Source organism: Macaca fascicularis, chromosome 15 (assembly GCF_037993035.2).
Source record: "Macaca fascicularis isolate 582-1 chromosome 15, T2T-MFA8v1.1".
Taxonomy (NCBI): Eukaryota; Metazoa; Chordata; class Mammalia; order Primates; family Cercopithecidae; genus Macaca; species Macaca fascicularis.
In genome coordinates this window covers 37,132,076-37,147,251 of record NC_088389.1, presented here as the reverse complement: position 1 = coordinate 37,147,251, position 15,176 = coordinate 37,132,076, and the positions used below count along the sequence as shown (strand labels likewise).

Below are 15,176 nucleotides of genomic sequence, written 5' to 3'. Positions count from 1 at the left end.
GAACGTCGCGAGATCTGCTGATCACAGCCTCCTTGTCCCTGAGATTGCTATGGGGCTGCCAAGCCTCGCGAGAAGTGTCCGTTAGTGCCGTGTCAACTGTAGCCAGTGGCTGCGGCTCCCTCTGTCTGGCGTCATCTAGGGCGCTGCTCAGGAGATTGCGGAGGCCAGTTAGCCAGTTGGCTTACGTGTTTATCGCGTAGGGCAAGACTTGCCAAATTCCCAGCCAGCGGAGCGGCGAGGATGGGGACTTACGGGAAGTTAAAGAGCTTCGTGGGCGGCCTCGCGGCTCCAAAACCAGGCTCTAGGCGGGGGCGACCGCAGCCGTTAGGGAGGCCACCGCGGCTACGACCGCAGGTGAGGCCGCCCCAGGCGGAGCGGAGGCCTGGAGGGGAATCTTGATCCTGGGCCAGACACCTGTCAAGAGGAGGCGGAGCGTCGTGCCTCCAGGAAGACTGGATGAGTATTCTCCAGGAGCCGGACAAAGGCGTGAGTAATAGGGACGTGCGCCGCCTTGTTGGTGTTGATCAGTCCACCAAGGAGAAGCAGCTGTGGGCGCGGTGGCCGTGCCTGTAATCTCAGCGCTTTGGGAGGCCGCGGCGGAAGGATCGCTTGAGCCCAGGAGTTCGAAACCAGCCTGGGCAACATAGTGAGAACCCAGTCTTTACCAAAAAGAAAAAAAAAAAGAAGAAGAAAAAAATCAGTGCGGTGTGGTAGCACGCACCTGTAGTCTCAGCTACTCGGGAGGCTGAAGCGGGAGGCTCACCTAAGCCTGGGAGGTCGAGGCTGCAGTGAGCTGTGATTATGCCACTGCACTCCAGCCTGGGTGACAGCAAGACCCTGCTTCCCCAACACCTTGGCGCCCTCCCCCCACCCCAAAACCAAAAAAAACCAGTGTGGAAAGTTGGTCGCCCATCTGCTCCAAGCTGCTGTGTATTCCCGGTAATGTAAACATCGTGAAGGTGGAGATCCAGTTAACCTTTTAGGTGGAGGGCCAGATGGTAGAGGGCGACATCTGACCGGGAAGGCCATCTGCAACCAGGCCTAATATATCCACAGGGAACCTGTAGGAAACATCTGGGGAGGACAACCCAAATAAGTATCATGGGAGCAAGGGGTGGTTTGAGAACTTTAAAAATCGCTGCTGTTTTGCAATGTACCAGGTTGATGGGGAGGAAGGACCCTTAAATGCTGAGTGGGCACCGAGTATTCCAAGCAACTGGAGAGAGGCTATGTGCCTCAACAGGTCTTCAACACCAAGGAGACGACCCATCTTTTCTGTGCGTGCCTTCCTACTTTTGGGGCAAAAGACAAAACTCTGGAAAGCTTAGAGGAGGCTAAGGACAGGATTTCCCTCATTTTTTTTGTGGCAGTGCCTCAGGTGACAAAATGATAAAACCACTGCTGCTTTACAAAGACTCTAATCCCCCACTTGTCTTTCAGAAAGAGATAAACGCCTTCCTGTTTTCTTGTGAACACACCCAGAATCACCATTGCCACTTTATGGATTGGTTTTGTTATTTTTTTATCCATCAAGTCCGAAGTCATTTAACAGAAAAAAAAATCCGGAAATCAGAATGTTGCTAATTGTGGACGGAGGTCCCAATCACCCAGATTCATTATTCTTTGTTCATTCTAATGTTGATTGTGTTTCTCCCTCAGGAAGGCCCTAGCTTTCTTCAGCCCTTGGGTTAGGGTATAATCGAAGCATTTGGGAGGTATTACACCAAACATATGTTTGACCACTTTGCTGACTGTATTTAAAAAAACCTTCGCCTTACTCTGAAAGAAACATGGCAACAGTACAATATTGCTGATTCTTTGGTAGTGATAAAAGAGGTGATGGGTGATATAAAATCAGCCACTCTTAAGCTTGCTGGAAACTGTGGGAGGATGTGTGAATGATGATGCATTTTCCCTAGAGCTAATGAAGAAGTTAAAAAAACTTAGTGTCTGCAAAACAGGTGGGTTTAAGATTCATTGATATCAGGGAAAGTGAAATTAGTGAGCTACTCAAGTTTCAATCTTTAGTCACAACTGAGAGTCTATGTCCATAGGAAGAAGTCTTTGCAGACAGAGGAAATTGAATGCTGTCTGATGCCAGACCTCAGGCCTCACTGATGCTGCAATTGATATGGATCCTTTCCTGGATTAAAGCTTGGCTTTTAAAAAAGATTTCAATAAATTGCTTATACCTATAAAGAGATGCAGAAGAACCTTCAAAATAAAGCAAAGGACTTGGAAAGAGAAAGAAGACATGAAGAAGAGGATGTCATCTAGGTGAAGGTGATGGATACAGAATCTGAGTCTGAGGGGAAATCTGACTCTGAATCAGGATCCGATAAGGAGCAGGACAAGATGGAGGATAAGAAGCTGCCAGAAGAAAAGCCTGGACCCTCTGGCATGGCACTCAGAGTCTTGATATGTCTGAAGAAACTGTCCAAGCCATTAATGTGAAGTTGAACCTTTGGAATGTAACCTTTGAAGTGAATCTGGAGAGAGTAGAGGTACCTGAGTTGAAGGATGAAGAGATTCCAGAGACCATCCTTCCCTTGTTACGCTAACATCATTTTCATAATTACCATCATCCTTTTCATCACCAGCCACACATCCCTATCATTTTAGTCATGTAACAAACATTGCGCTTAAACTCTGCAGGGTCCTGAGCTAAACTTGGGGACATCGGCTCAGGAAATCATCTCAGGATCTGAGGTAAATGGTCATTAACAGTTCCATTCTTATTAATGTAATAGCTCTAAAAGATCATGGTCTTGATTTTAGTGACTTAAAATATAAAGGTTTCCTTAGGACCACTCAGCCTCATTTTCTCTAACCATATTCTATAGATAGTAAGTTCTTCAATCACAAATGGAGGTTTTCAGAGTTTACATTGGTAGTTGACAAGAGACTACTTGCTCTTGAATGACATGGCCTTACGTTTTATAAGAGGTATCTTTTTTTTTTTTTTTGAAATTGAGTCTTGCTCTGTCGCCCAGGTTGGAGTGCAATGGAGCAATCTCAGCTCATTGCAACCTCCACCTCCTAGGTTCAAGTGATTCTCCTGCCTCAGCCTCTTGAATAGCTGGGATTACAGGCGTGTGCGCCGGCTAATTTTTGTCTTTTTAATAGAGATGGAATTTCACCATGTTGGCCGGGCTGGTCTCGAGCTCCTGACCTCAGATGATCTGCCTGCCTCGGCCTCCCAAAGTGTTGGGATTACAGGTGTGAGCCACTGCACCCAGCCACATTTTATAAGCACTCTTAACGTTAATCTTCTCTGTTAATCTTCACTTCAGACCTATGAAGGAGATATTAGACCTTCCTTTATGAGAAAAATCCCCTGAAAGCACACAGAAATTAAGTAACTCGCTTGAGTCTGCACAATATAAATGACAGGAGTAGGCCTACAACTGATTAACTATTGGATTTTGTCAGACACTTTGCTAAGAAGTATATTAGGCCTTTAAGAATTTCTAAGGCCAGGCGCGGTGGCTCAAGCCTGTAATCCCAGCACTTTGGGAGGCCGAGACGGGCGGATCACTAGGTCAGGAGATCGAGACCATCCTGGCTAACATGGTGAAACCCTGTCTCTACTAAAAAATACAAAAAACTAGCTGGGCGAGGTGGCAGGCGCCTGTAGTCCCAGCTACTCAGGAGGCTGAGGCAGGAGAATGGCATAAACCCGGGAGGCAGAGCTTGCAGTGAGCTGAGATCCGGCCACTGCACTCCAGCCTGGGTGACAGAGCGAGACTCCGTCTCAAAAAAAAAAAAAAGAAAAAAAAATTTCTAATCCCAGGGAACGAAACAGATAGGTGAACAGGTAATTACAATAAATGCAGAGACTGTCAGCTGGCAATCTGCAAGCCAGATTTGATTAACAGATGTGTTTTGTTTGGTCAGCCTAGTTGAAAACAATTTTGAATTGGTTTCCAGCATTTTGCCCTCTCTATTTTAAGATACTATTTACATAAAATTTGCCAACTTAAAGTGTGCTGTTTGTTGAATTTTTAAAACACTTGTGTTACTCCTGCCACAACTAAGACATAATTCTCTTAAACAGTTTACTTACACTTTTCTGCTCTGTATCCCTACCCCCAGAATTGTCATTTTTAAAATGAGGCTACTTCACATTAAAAAGCTGGATTAAAAATTTGGAAATTCTGATAACAGTGGAGTCCATATTCAGAAGGGCAACAGCCATTAGCTTGTTGCTTTTCTTATTTGTTACTGCTCTCCATAGTTTATGCTACCACAAAAGTGTGTGCAGGCCGGGCACGGTGGCTCACACCTGTAATCCCAGCACTTTGTGAGGCCGAGGTGGGCAGATCACAAGGTCGGGAGTTGGAGACCAGCCTGGCCAATATGGTGAAATTCCATCTACTAAAAACAAAAATTAGCCAGGCGTGGTGGCATGTGCCTGTAGTCCTAGCTACTTGGGAGGCTGAGGCAGGAGAATCGCTTGAACCCAGTAGGCGGAGGTTGCAGTGAGCTGAGATCGCGCCACTGCACTCCAGCCTGGGCGACAGAGCGAGAGTCTGCCTCAAAAAAAAAAAAGTGTGTGCAAAGTGCCTTATGGGCAGAGAACTATGGGAGTATCTTTTGGATGGCCTGGAAAGAGTTCATTAAGGACAGAAGTAGGGATTAAGAGTGTTCTAAGCCAAGGAGAATTAGAAGGGAGATTCTGAGAGGAAGGGGCCAGCGAGGCAGCCATGTGCGTGCTTCTCTTGTTTGTTGGTGGGTTGGACCTCTTTAAAGTGGAAGAATTTTGTGTACGTGTGTGTGTATGCTGTGGATTCTGAAGGTTTTGTGTTCTTAACAAAAGTTTATGTCTTTGGGGACGTCCCAAAATTTTGATTTTTTTAAAATTGTTTGAATGGAAAGTGAAAATAGTGTATTTTTGCAAGGGTTGTAGGTCTGGTATGATGCTTGCATTGTTTCAAGGGTGAAGGGTGTCCAGTGGAAATTCCTCCCTCTCTTTGCTGCTGCCTCCACTGTCTCTCTCCTGGTGTCCTGGCAAGCCTGGCAGACCAGGCCAGGGAGGAACAAGGAGGCAGTGGTGGGAGAGAGGTTAGTTTAGGCCCTCAGTGCCCGCCCACTAGGACCTCTGCCCATGGCTGCCATTCACTGCCATGGTGCAGCTAAATTACCTGTGATGCTCTGGACAGGCTGGGCTCATGATGCCCTCTGCCAAACTGCCTGCGGCCCTCTGTCCTCATGTGTCCTGGTGAGTGCCCCGTGCCAGCAGACTATGAACTTCTTCATCCCTAAACCCCCAGCTTCAGGACTGAGGGGAAGGGAAGGAAGGGAGAAGGCAGACAGATTTCTCTTTAATGCTCCTGGGGATCTGTGCTGGAGGCAGCTAGGTAAGGGCAGTGAATTGTTTGGTCCTTGGAGGCACCACTTGGTGTCCTGCAGATTGTGGGATGTTTTTCTAATTTTACCAGGAAACTGTCACTCCCAGCTACTTGGGGAGGAGTGACTGGGCTGTGTCATTGCTAGATGGAGGAGGGGAAGGGGTGTCTGCTGGTGAATCCTTGTCTAGGCATCACGTAAGAGGTTATTTTCTTCTGTCTATTGTAGTTACCATCTCATTTTTCTGTAATTGTCTGGGGGGCTTTGTTTTCTCATCTTGGAAATATCTTGAAGTGTTAAGGTTGGAAGTGACTACAGAGTAACTCCAGAGGTGGTGAAGGGGGCAGAAAGAACCGTAGGGGAGGGTCAGAAGCACAGGGTTCCAGCTCAGCTTTGCTGCTCACCTTTTGGGTGATTTCTTCCCTTCTTTGGCCTTTATTTCGTCACCTGCAAAAACTGGCACAAACCAGTGGACCTTAACTTTTTTGGGATTGTAGGTCTCCCTGAGTAGTTTTGTGAAAGTATATGCTGTCTATCCCTGAACTCCAGCCTCAATCTAGTCAATAACCCCCTGAGGATGGGGGCCCAGGTCTCTGAATTTTTAAATACTTGTATAGATGAGTCACATTTAGTCAGTCTGGAGACCAGTGTTGGGAAATTGAGTAGAATTTCATCCTACTATTTCCTTTATATGCCCATCCTTTCTCGTGATGTATTCTTTTGCCACAGTCCTGTGACACAGGAAGGGCCAGTGACCTTGGTCATCTTAGATTTGCCCTTGTTGATATTCTCAGGGTAAATGTCTTTCCTTTCCCCTGATGGCGTTCTTATACTGTCTTCTGATCATCATTGCTGACTTTGTTTTCAGCATCTAAAAGTTTCCATAACTGTAAGGCTTACTTCTTCCCTGCAGTCTTCTGTGTTTTTTAGTTATTCATTCATCGGCACTCGTCTTGGAAAGTCAGTGATCAAAATAGCACCAGTGTGTAGGGATGAGCATTGGAAGAGCTCCAGCAGAGAAGACATAGGAGTTTCTGCAGTGCTGTCCTGGGGTGGTTCTTGATGAGGCCAGCCGGGGAATAATCTAGGTGGCAGATGTTGGCACACTATAAGAAAAAGCATCTTGTGAAAACCTTTAAGTTAGATGGACTTCATCAAGAGATGATGAACCTCCCACCTCCAGGAGTGTTCAGGCAAATGTGAGATGCATGCATTGGACCAGATGACATGTGAGGCCTTGGTCAACTCTAGACTTGTTTATATAGGCTTGGAAAGATTTTAAAGTTTTCTCCTCAGTAGGTAACTTAGGTGGGCCAGGTTTGACAGTTCACTGAGCTCCTCTTAGGAGCATCATAATTTGGTTTTGTTCCCTTCTCCAGGTACTTTTGGGAGGGAAAAATAGAAGCCACTAACATCCTGTTAGTGAGTGAGGATGTGAGCATAGGGGGGTCGGTTTTTTTTTTTTTTTCTTTTTTGAGACGGAGTTCCGCTCTTGTTGCCCAGGCTGGAGTGCAGTGGCACAATCTCGGCTGACTGCAACCTCTACCTCCCGGGTTCAGGTGATTCTCCTGCCTTAGCCTCCCAAGTAGCTGGGATTACAGGCATGCACCACCACACCCAGCTAATTTTGTATTTTTAGTAGAAATGGGGTTTCTCCATGTTGGTCAGGCTGGTTTCGAACTCCCGACCTCAGGTGATCCGCCCACCTTGGCCTCCCAAAGTCCTGGGATTACAGGTGTGAGCCACCAAGCCTGGCCCATAGGAGGTCTTGATAGGGGAGTGAGTGAGACCATGGCCTTTTTCCAGGTTCCAATTAAAAGTTAGCAGAGATAACTGATTGAGGTGTTTCCCCACATAAGATGCCCTGGGTTCATTTGTAAGCTAGTGACAGGGCCTGGTGACCCCGGAGGAAAGCTGTCTCCTAAATGACCAGATGAATGAGCAGTGGCAGCACTGGGGATCAGGCCCTAAAGCAGCAGTTTTTAGTTTTTGTTTGTTTGTTTTCATCTATAGTTAATGAAGACAAAGACTTCCAGGGTCTTCATGCTGTCCATCTGCATCAGGTAAGGTTGGCATGTCTTCTCACTCCTTTACCATAGGACCAGCCAAGGTACTAAGGGAATGACCTTGAAAAGCTGGAGACCTGGATCCCAGCCAGCCACCTTCTATGTGACTTTGGGCAAGTCCCTATCCCTCTCTGACCCTCAGATTCTCCATCTGTATAATGGGGGGCTAGAATAAGATAGTTTAAACCAGTGGCCTTCAAAATGTTGGTCTCAGAACCCCTTTACACTTTTAAAAATTGAGACCCAAAAGAACTTTATGGGTTATATAAAAGTTTACTGTTTTAGAAACTAAAACAGAATATAAAAATATTTTTATTTCATTTAAAATGATAAAACCATTACATATTAACATAAATAATGCATTTTTAAGGAAAGTAAGATTTCCTAAAGACAAAAAAATTTAGAAGAATGACATTTTACATTTTAGCAGATTCTGGCTTAATAAGACAGCTGGATCTCCTCTGAAACATCTTTAAATTCTGGGACACTTTAAGCTCATGGTGATAAAGTCAGGTCTTTCAAAATTTAGTTTTGTTTGAAAACATCAATTTTATCATTGGCCATACATGATGTAAATTGTCTTTATTTGAGTGGTGGGCTCAATTTATTCATATTTGAGGAAGTGCCTACCTAATACTCAAACCTGAAGTAACTATAATTTGTAGAAATGACAAATTATGGTTACTCGGACTTGAAAGTAAAATTGGTGTTCCACCAAAAAAAAAAAAGTTTAACTTGTACTAAAACAATCAGACACGCAGTGAACTTAGGGATGTAGTAGAAATGCTTTATGTGTACTTCCTACCAGTGTTTTGTCACACAGAATATTGAAAAGGCATGTACGCAAGGATTGAAATTTAATTAAAGTAGTAATTTTGCCTACTTCATCAGAGATGCTAAGTGAAATTGACTTTTTAAAGTCCAACTGTGTGGCAGTGAAGAATATAATGACAATGAGTACAGGTTAGTGTCACTGTCTCAACTCATGCTGAAGTGCCAGCAGTTTTACCTTTTTTTTTTTTTTTTGAGACGGAGTCTCGCTCTGTTGCCCAGGCTGGAATGCTGCAGCATGATCTCAGCTCACTACAGCCTCTGTCTCCCAAGTTAAAGCGATTCTCCTGCCTCAGCCTCCCAAGTAGCTGGGATTATAGGTGCCTGCCACCATGCCCGGCTAATTATTATTATTATTTTTGTCTTTTAAAGACAGTTTTGCTACGTTGGTCAGGCTGGTCTTCAACTCCTGGGCTCAAGTGATCCACCTGCCACGGCCTCCTAAAGTGCTGGGATTATAGGCATGAACCACCACACCTGGCCTGTTTTTTTTTTTTAAACCATTAGTGCAAATGTCAACATAGTAAAAGAACAAATAACAAAATAATATTATGAAAGTAGTTTTGGCCCCAAGGACCCCCTAGAGTCCTGGAGATCCCCAGGCGTCAGTGGACCATCACTTTGAGAACCTCTAGTATAAACCTTTATCATTCTGTCATTCAAAGTGGAATTTTTGGAATTGGCATCACCTGGGAGCTTTCAAGAACTGTAGAATCTCCTGCTCACCCCAGACCTACTGAATCAAATTATAGTTTAACAAGACCCCCAGGTGATTTCTCTGCACATTAAAGCTTGAGAAGCACTGGTCTAAACCAGTGTTTCTCATAACTGCCTGCTATGTATTAGCATCATTTGGACACATTTTTCAAACTACCAATTTAGGCCCCACCTCAAAGATTTCGACTTAATTTGGCCAGGGCGGGGATCAAGTATAGTGGTATTAAAAAGCACCTTTCTTTTTAGATGACTCTAATGTGGTCACCTGAATCTTCTCAGGTTGACTCTAACATAGGGCCAGAGATGCAAACCACCTATATGGATGATGAAACCTTTTCTTTACTTCTTAGGGAACTAGGATTCTGTGAATACACGGTTACATCTGGGTCTCAAACTAGCTATAGAGGGGGCCCTTATGATACCACCTCAGCAGAGGTGAGAGAGTAAGGAACCATTGGTAGAGCCAGTACTGTGAAGAAATTAAAATTTTAACTGGTGAGGGACAGCTTCAGGGTTAAGAGAGTTGGACCTCCTACCTTGAAACCTGGCTCCCCACCTGCCACTTGTTCCATAGTGCTTGGAAAATATGAATACTTTCTGTGCCTCAGTTGCCCCTTCTGTAAAATGGGGATTATACAAATGGGTTGTTATGCATATGGAAATTAATATGTGAAATCCATATATGAAATGCTTTATCAGTCTCAGCTCTTATTACTAATGTGTTAAAAATGTCTTTGAATTCTGTATGTCCGCTTATAAAAACACGTAAGTTAACAAAATTCATTATCTTCAGGCACCCAACTTACAGAATGTTTAAGCATACATGTGAAGCAACATGTGAATGTATACATGTGCTGTGATTTATTAAGCATGTTATGGGAAGTTTAAAATACCTCATTCAGCAGAAAGGAGGCAGAGGATTATAATCCTCATTCGACAGATGGGACACTCTGGTCCAAGTCCTCATGTTTCTTCAGCCTAGAAAGTGAAGAGAACTTGCACTGTGTGACAATGGCCAGGTGAAAGAAACAGGAGAGGAGGAGATTCCTCTAGACCTGGATTGTCAGGGAAGATCCCTTGGAAAAGGTCAATGGTTGAATTGGACCTTGAGGGATAGAGAGGTGTTTTTTTGTTTTTTTTTGTTTTGTTTGTTTGTTTGTTTTGTTTTTGAAGCAAGAATAGGCTTTTGATTGATCAGCAGGAGCAGGTGGAATCTAGGTGGGCAAGAGAGATATTGGTGGGGGGATTGTTTTGGGAAGTGATGTGCATAGGATAATAATAAAAAGAGTAGCTAGCATTTAATGAATGCATACAGTGCCAGCTGGTGTACTGGGTAAGTGCTTTGTATACTTTGTGTTAATTAATCCTCAGCAGTCCAGTCATGTAGGGCTTTTTTTTTTTTAAGGAGCATTTGAAGAAAACTAAGTGACTTGTCCATAGTCAGACAGCTAGTAGGGGCAAACTTAGAATTTGAACCCATGTCTGTAAGACTGTAAAGCTATCTGGCCTAACTGGCCACTTGTTGACAGATGGGAAACATAGGCTGGAGAGTGACAGGCCGTGGACCTGGACAGGTGGGGTGAGGCAGGTTGCAGAGAGCCTCCCATGAGGCTGGCCAGTTGGGTTTTATCACATGAGTTGATTCTAATCATAGTCACTCACAGGGCTTTGCTTTCTCTCCAAAGGCTATACATACTTTTGAAATCCCAGAGGTCTTCAGTCTCCCTGTGGGTCAAGGAGATGTGCAGTATTTAAAGTGGATTGAGGACGGCATGGAAGAGGATTGAGTGGGGAAAGCTTTTTGTGCATTCTGCTGGCTACCTCCAGCGGCTGCCTCCAGCCTTCATCAACTGCACTCTGGGGAAGAGGAGGACACCTTCTACCTCCCAGCATCTCTGGATTCCATGTTCCCGTCGGCACGGAGGAGCTAAAAATGGCCTGTGGAGGCTGAAGGTCTGAGGCTCCTAAAGCTGGAAGAAAAGGCTGAGCCAGTCAGGCCAAGTAAGAACATAGTGTAACTTGTCTCTGAGTGCTTCATGGTTAACGGGGATAAGGGGGCATGAGGGCCCCAGGATGGTTACATGTAGTGACTGAAGGGAAGACGCAGTGAGGGTGAGACTTGTCATCTTGAGTCAGTAGGCCTACCTCAAGTGCCTAGGATGTAATTGCTTTGCTGCTTCTCATGGGGAGGAGTGGTCCTAGTGACCTTGTTCACCTGGAAGAGTGTGGGATGAATGTCTCCTCCTACGGGGACTGGCAAGTGCTTTATCAAAAGGATAAATTGCTAATGGTGGCATTTCATGGATCAGCAGGATTATTTCTCCTTGCTAAAGAGGCTTTTGTTGGTCCTGAATTCTGAGGAGGTGGGACTACGAATGGACTCCATGAACCTGTGTATGACTCAGGGAATATTAGGACTTTGGCACAGCCTCATGGGTTGGGAGTAAGTCTTGGCTCTTCCCTAGCCTGAATGACAGGTATCAGATAATTCTGGTGTTTTGTCAGTGAAGATGTAGATTCTGAGCGCACAAAACTAACCTTTTCACTTGAACACAGAAATAGCCCCAGGAATCGGACAGACCTGTGTCTTTAGGTTTGTTTCATTGAGCTCCAGGGGTTGACAGTAGTACCTTGGGGACTGCCTGCCTGGGGATTTTTTTAAAAGCGTTCTTTGTTAAAGGTTTGTAAACCACCCCTCTGAGCCAGTTTTCATTTTATACATTACTGCAGGAAACTGAACTGCATGGAGGTCCAGAAAGTGGGTAGTGCAGGGTGTAGTGCTGATAACTACTGTACTTCTTGGATCTTCGTGCTCCCAAATACCAAATGGAAGACAATCTCTGAGAGTCCTTTGCAAAGATCTTGTAGGGACTTTAGGCTGGGGCCTTTGGAAAGTTCCTGAGGATTCCAATGGAGATTTTGAGGGATTATCTTAGAACAACAAAGAGAATGGTAATGGTGATGTCCTTGCTTTTTACAACAGATCATGTTGTGCTATATATGGAAACCTGTGTAAAGTAAACCCTATCTAAAATGCGCTGGGGACCCAAGGTGGACTGCCTGTATTGCTTCCAGGATAAACTCCAATTTCTAGCTCTGGTTTTTATAACCTTGCTTCAGCTCACCTTTTCCATCATTATCCCCTGCATCTCCTCTCCCACGCTGGGAAATGGATGGCTCCACTATACTGTGTGATGTTACTGCTATGTTCATGCCGTCCCCTCTGCCTGGAATGCCCTTCTGCATGAATGCCTGTGAAATGTTGCTGCTCCTTTGTATGGCCTGGCTTCCATGGTTGGCAGGAATCTCTTCTTTTATGGTATTCCTGCCATCTTTGTGCATCACAGTCAGCTTCGTATTCCTAGATTGTAAGCTGCTTGAGGACAGGGGCATGTCTTGCACCTGTTTGGCAAATTGATGTTTAAAGTATTTAAATAACTAAAGCTCTCTTTACAGTACATAGTCACTTTTGATTTATGGAATTGGCAAAATTAAACTTTTTTCCTTGAATATTCTTAAAGTGAGACTAATTCCAAAGGAGATTTTTCTGTCTGTGGCCTTCATTGGGTGGTTTGCTGTTACCAGAAAGCTCTTAGTGGCCTTCCTCTTCCCTGGTGTCAAGGTTGACTGTAATAGGAAATGGGAGGGGAAAGGGCCATTTCTGCCAGGCATTGTCATAGGTTCTTAACATTATATAATCCTTATAATGCAATGTTTTCCTCACTTTACAGATGAAACCTGAGACCAGAGAACATGTAACATGTAAAGTACGTGGCAGAATTAGGATGTGAACCCAACTCTGATTCTAAACCTAATGCTCTTACTCTTTCATTCAGAGGTTCAGTCAGTTCTTTGTAGGCCATAGATCCAGAGAAGCTGCTGTAGCCAACAATAAAGTTGTTAGTTTTTAAAACATCTATATGGTGTTGGTCTGGCACTTAAAATGTATTGTTTGCTGGGCACGGTGGCTCACACCTGTAATCCCAGCATTTTGGGAGGCCAAGATGGGCGGATCACGAGGTCAAAAGATCGAGACCACCCTGACCAACATGGTGAAACCCCGTCTCTACTAAAAATTAGCTGGGTGTGGTGGCACATGCCTCTAGTCCCAGCTACTCGGGAGTCTGAGGCAGGCGAATCACTTGAACCCAGGAGGCAGAGGTTGCAGTGAGCCGAGATCTTGCTACTGCACTCCAGCCTGGCAACAGAGTGACACTTCGTCTAAAAAAAAAAATAAATGTGTTGTTTACTACTCACCACAGATCTGCAGGAGTTCACTGATCTCTAGGGTCTGCCTTAATGCCAGCTTACGTGGTTTGGTCACTATTACAAACCGTCATCCCAGAATGATGATGCAGAGGCTAGGGCTAGGACCCAGACCAGTGTTTCCACATGGGAATTCCCTCCCAGTATTTCTTCGGAAATGTATGTTTTTTGAATCCATAAACCCTAGAAAAATCAGTTGAGGAAATGAGAAGTATTGTAATTATTCTGTGAATACTAACACTTACCATTATAGAGACATTACTAGTTTGAAAGAATCCAACTTCATCAAATACTAACATACTGAATTGAAGGCTGTAAGAACTGAGACAGGAGTATAGCAGAGAGAAACAGTCACCATCTAATTAGCCCTACTTTTGGTTGCTGTGATGTCATTATGTCTGTATGTCTGGCCATATCAGCTGCTAATGGTGAGTTCTTGCAGATAAAATGATTTGATAAACAACCTAGCATACTTTATACAAATCTTATGGTGTTCTGAGAAATAAACTGTGGAAGCAAAATAAGTTAACAGTCTGGACACGATTGATTCTATATTCTGTTTACCTTGCTTTAGGATATTCAAATGTTATATTTATTTGAATGCTATCCAATATATGTTGCCTGGTGTCTTCCTGTCTTTTAAATATTTTCTGTACGCTACAGTTCTTTGTAAGTAAAAATAGGCTTAATATGTCTACTTAGTAAACAGAGTGTTTCCAGATACCTATGATAATGAAGAAAAGAGTATAAAGAATGAAGTATTTTAAGAATAACTTATGGCCGGGCGCGGTGGCTCAAGCCTGTAATCCCAGCACTTTGGGAGGCCGACACGGGCGGATCACGAGGTCAGGAGATCGAGACCACCCTGGCTGACACGGTGAAACCCCGTCTCTACTAAAAAATACAAAAAACTAGCCGGGCGAGGTGGCGGGCGCCTGTAGTCCCAGCTACTCGGGAGGCTGAGGCAGGAGAATGGCATGAACCTGGGAGGCGGAGCTTGCAGTGAGCTGAGATCCGGCCACTGCACTCCAGCCTGGGCGGCAGAGTGAGACTCCGTCTCAAAAAAAAAAAAAAAAAAAAAAAAGAGTAACTTATGATTTGGGGGATTTCTGAGAATTCTACTTCCTTGTCCCTAAATTCCAAAGGTAAATGTTAGTTGTGAATTTGGAAATACTAGACTACAGAGAAGCAGGCACTCTCTAGCCTGGGAGGCCCACTGATCTTAGGAGGGTCCATACAGCTGCTTCTTGTAGACCTTGCACTAGAACCCAGGTCTTTTGACACCTGGTGCCACTTTTCATTCCATTCCATTAATTATAGCCCAGAGAATAACCACCGCCCCCCCAACTCCCATTGTGGTTTTATTCTGAGGACAGATAAAAGATTGAAGCTGATGGAGTGGTAGAAAGAAGTGGGAGCCATAGTGAATGAAGACGTTTAAGGGCAGATGTTACCACCACTAAGCCCTTCACTCGGGATTACAGGCTACACTTTACCCCTCAAACTGTAGAATTCAGTGGAATCCATGGCCTTTACCTCTCTATAGATGACCTTTTTCCTACCCCTTCACATCTCCTGTTTTTTTCCTCTCCAAACTGCCCTAGATTTAGAGGTTTATTTTGAAGTAATAATCACACGCAGCGAAGTCTCTCCCAACACCTGGGGAGCAGATGTGCTGGGATTATCACTGGCATTTGAAGGGTGAGAAAACTGAAGGAAAGGAATCTGACTAAAGTGGCACAGGTTAGAACTAGCAGAGTCAGGTCTAGAACTCATTTCATATTTCTAGAATTGTGTGATGATGTACTGATAAAGTTCTTTGGTGCCTGGAACTAAGTATTATAGTAGGGTCAATTTCTAAGTTCATTTTCCATCTTTTACCTCTCAGTGGCCCTCAACTAATGTTTTTTGCCCCCACAGGTTGGGTACTCGCAAAAGATTCCATAT

General features: G+C 44.4%; 1 long non-coding RNA gene across 1 annotated transcript; it reads left to right on the top strand.

The window, feature by feature from the left end:
• Nucleotides 1-123: 123 nt before the first annotated feature.
• On the top strand, nucleotides 124-13,753 carry LOC102127675 (uncharacterized). The gene is made up of 3 exons (XR_284487.4): nucleotides 124-2,709; nucleotides 7,363-7,412; nucleotides 10,649-13,753. It is a non-coding gene; the product is annotated as an uncharacterized lncRNA (long non-coding RNA).
• Nucleotides 13,754-15,176: the final 1,423 nt, after the last annotated feature.